The following is a 3,760-nucleotide window of genomic DNA, read 5'->3' as shown; positions in this document are numbered from 1 at the left end:
CGAATACCAAAACAAACACTGAAAGCTCATGTGTAAGACTATATGTTGCTGACAGGTGTTCTGACTTGCTCATGATGAGTTGATAATGATTTGTAAACCAGTACAGGGCATCTCACATGCACATATGCAAACTTAGCTGCTATTGCCAGACTAGTAAAAATGTCAAATGTCTCAAGGGTCGTCGAGCAAAAATAAAGCTGTAGCATTTATCATGAGATCCATTCAGAACAGAGAAGCTCAGTGGACACAAGCCCCAGACAGAGACACAGACACCCTGCCCCGGATCACTGGGCATGAACCTATGATTTCCCTGGCCAAGCACTCCTGTTGTTTTAAGAATTGTAGGTTGGTTTCAGCACTGTCATTACCTCTCCACTCTTCATGCTCAGAACACCACATTTACTTCAAAATATATTTAGAGTGGAGAAATGACATGAGGCAAGAGGCTAAACAAAGTTATAGTCATAGGTTTTATCCTTCAGGGTCTATTGGAACTATACCTGTGGAATATAGTAATGTTTCAAAGTTAGAACGCCCACCTTTTATTTATATGGTATGTAAAACACACACACACACACACACACACACAATACAGAATGATTGTAGTGGTTGATTGTACTGGGTCTCAGTATTATTCAAATCCAAGAACAAGGTGTAACCTTAGGTTTACAGAGGAGTTCATGGTCGACTCAATGACTGCAAGGTGACCAGGTTAAGCACAACAATCATAAATAATACTTATAGATCATATCAGATGTTGAAACTGAGACATTTCACCATTTCATGGAAAATATTAAATAATTTTAAATTTGATGGCAGCAACACATCAAAAAAGTTGAGACATTGGCAACAGGGGAGTAACATGAGTGGATATAAAAGGAGCACTTCAGAGAGGCAGGCTTAGATGCAAAGATGGGCAGATGTTCACCAATCTGTGACAAACTATGTCTAAAGGTTCAGGAATAATTTAACAAAAATGTTCTGCAGCATAAAATTGCAAACTTTGAATATCCCACCATCTACAGTGTATAATATCATCGAAAGATCCAGACAATCAGGAGGAGTGTCTGTGAGCAAAGGACAAGGCAAAGGTTAAAACTGGACTAGATCTTCGGGCCCTCAGGCAGCACTGCATTAAGTGCAGACATGATGGCATGGGCTCAGGGAGACTTCCAGAAATCTGTGAACATGCAATTAACTTAATTAACAAATTTAAGTTAAATCTGTATCATGAAAAGAAGCCATATGTAAACTTGATCCAGCACCTGCTTCTCTGGGCCAAAGCTCATCTAAAGCTCATCTGAAATGGTCTGAGGTCACATGAATCATAATGTGATATTATTTTTGGAAACCATGACACCCCATGTCCTGCAGAGAGGAGAGGGACCATCCAGCATGTTATCAGCAGACAGTTAAAAGGCCTGATGGTATGGTGTCACATTAGTGCCTTTGGCGTGGGCAGCTGACACATCTGGAAAGGCATGTATGAGGTTTTAGAGCAACACATGCTCCCATCCAGACAACGTCTCTTTCAGCGAAGGCTTTACATATTTCAGAAAGTCAATGCTAAACAACATGCTGCAGGTACTGAACTGGTCTCCAAATCTCCACCAATTGAAAACATTTGATATATCATGAATCAAAAAATCCAGCACAGGACTGTCGACGTGTTCATCACAGACTGATTGTCAGCAGCACCTGCTGCAGCTCACCTAACTAAATCCTATGGAAGCAGTAAGAGGGGACGCAGTATTGAACACATGCCTTTTTTTGCTTCATCTTTGCTAAATAAATAATGGCATGGTGAAAAGTTGTATGTTGTATGTTGTGAAGGATAAATGATCCTAGAATAAATTCAGCTGCATCGCTGTATATTTACTGACAACATAACCAGGAGACTCGGACTTATATTTTCAACTTTTTGAAGAACCTTAAAAAGTCAGCTTCTGAACCCAGAATCTATTTGAGCAAAATTACTAATTGGATGTGCTAGTGGTTACCTCCCTTTAGGTTAAAGGAATTTGTGATTTAATGTCTTGCTCCAAGACTTGCAGACAAGAGGGGGCAGGAACCAAACCAGCCTAAAATGGTTCCTGCTTCACCAGTCACCCATTGGTTCTTGGATTACGGTAAATGAAGAGCAACAACTGCATGCAACAGCTGGATGTCTTTCATAGCGCGCAAAATGACACCTTCTTTATGTGAACAAGCTGTGAATGATTACTTTCTCTCAGAAGAGAACAGTGTGTTTACACAATGAATGCAGAGTTCCGAGTATAAATTGTTCATTATTGTTGGAGCTGCAGCACAATAGTGCTGTGTGTTTTTTTGTTGTGGAGTGCCAGGGTGATTTAAAGCTGCTGACAGCACCAGACGCTTACACTGCAATAGGCTCCTGCTGTCTCTTGTCCTCATCATTTGTATCGATGGATATAGCCTGTCTGCTTGCCTGACAGTCAATCTTTACTCCTCTTCTCATCCCCTTCACTAACCACTGCTCTGTTCTTGCTCTCAGTTAGTTACCTCAACTCCTCCTCCTTTTCTCTCTCTCTCTCTTTTGCATTGGCTCACTGCTCTTCTTCTTCTATAGTACATGCCATTCAAATCAATCAATAAATTAATTTGAAAAGAAAGCATTGATTTTAAGGACCCCCACAAGTTAGATATCAAAAGAACGGATTAATCCAGAATGTGCTACAATGCTTGGACTGTGATAAAGATCATGTACATAATATGCCCATCACAGATGGCCTCTGTTTGAAAAGTGTATAAAAACTCGACAAACAAGTGATTTATTAAAAGGTGGTAGTATTAAAGCCTGATGTAAAAATCCAGTGTTGAACAGAAAGGACCGGAACACAGAAAGAGGAGATGCTTGACTAGTTTAACAGCAGAGTTCATTGACCTACAGTGGCAACATTACAGACCAACAACAAATGTGTACATTTCTCTCAGTCTCTCCCTCTCAAACACAGGACAGAGAGAGAGAGAGAGAGAGAGAGAGAGAGAGGCCCCAAACAGTACCTGTGTGTAGAATAATCCTTCAGTGTAGTTAACACCTGTGTCTGCAGAGGGATCTAGCAACTTTCTGTCTACCTTTGTTTCAAAAACACTGTTGTGATGATGTTTTGCTCCACTCCCTCGATCCACAACAAATATGTACACGCTCCATGATATCTGTTTTAGTTTTTGTTTTTCATAGGGTAATTACTGTATTAGCCAATCAGCTAATATATAGCAAAATGATCAGTAATATTTTCATTTTTACATTCTTACTTAATTAACAACACACAAACAAAAATGATAGAATTACTGCAGGTAACAGTTAAAGATTGCATTATAAAATGTAAATCACTTAATTTATGTAGTCCAAAGTGTAAAAATAAAAAAAGTAATCACGTAGTTTATGTGTTATAGGGCTGTATCGTCAATGTGTAATAAACGTTGTGTTCTAAATTACCGTATGTATTTTATTACATAAATCGTGAATTTGTACAAATGTAAAAATGCAAAATATTCAGCACATTGTGTAAAATGTAATTTTACTAAAAACATCTTGGTTTCCTTGAGTTAAAAAGGGAAAAATCATAATTGGGGGGTTTAATTTAAACTACTTTAAGCTTTAGCGGGAGCGCCACTGCTCGGCACTTTCCGTCACCGTTCGGTGATGTTGACGTCGGGTTCGTCGCTGCCTCTCCCAGACTGCTTTATGTCTGGCAGCAGAGACCATGCGCGGTCGCCATATTACCGGGCACCCTCC

Source organism: Parambassis ranga, chromosome 21 (genome assembly GCF_900634625.1).
Source record: "Parambassis ranga chromosome 21, fParRan2.1, whole genome shotgun sequence".
NCBI classification, from domain to species: Eukaryota; Metazoa; Chordata; class Actinopteri; family Ambassidae; genus Parambassis; species Parambassis ranga.
The sequence above is the reverse complement of the archived record's forward strand: the minus strand, read 5'-3'. Positions refer to the sequence as shown.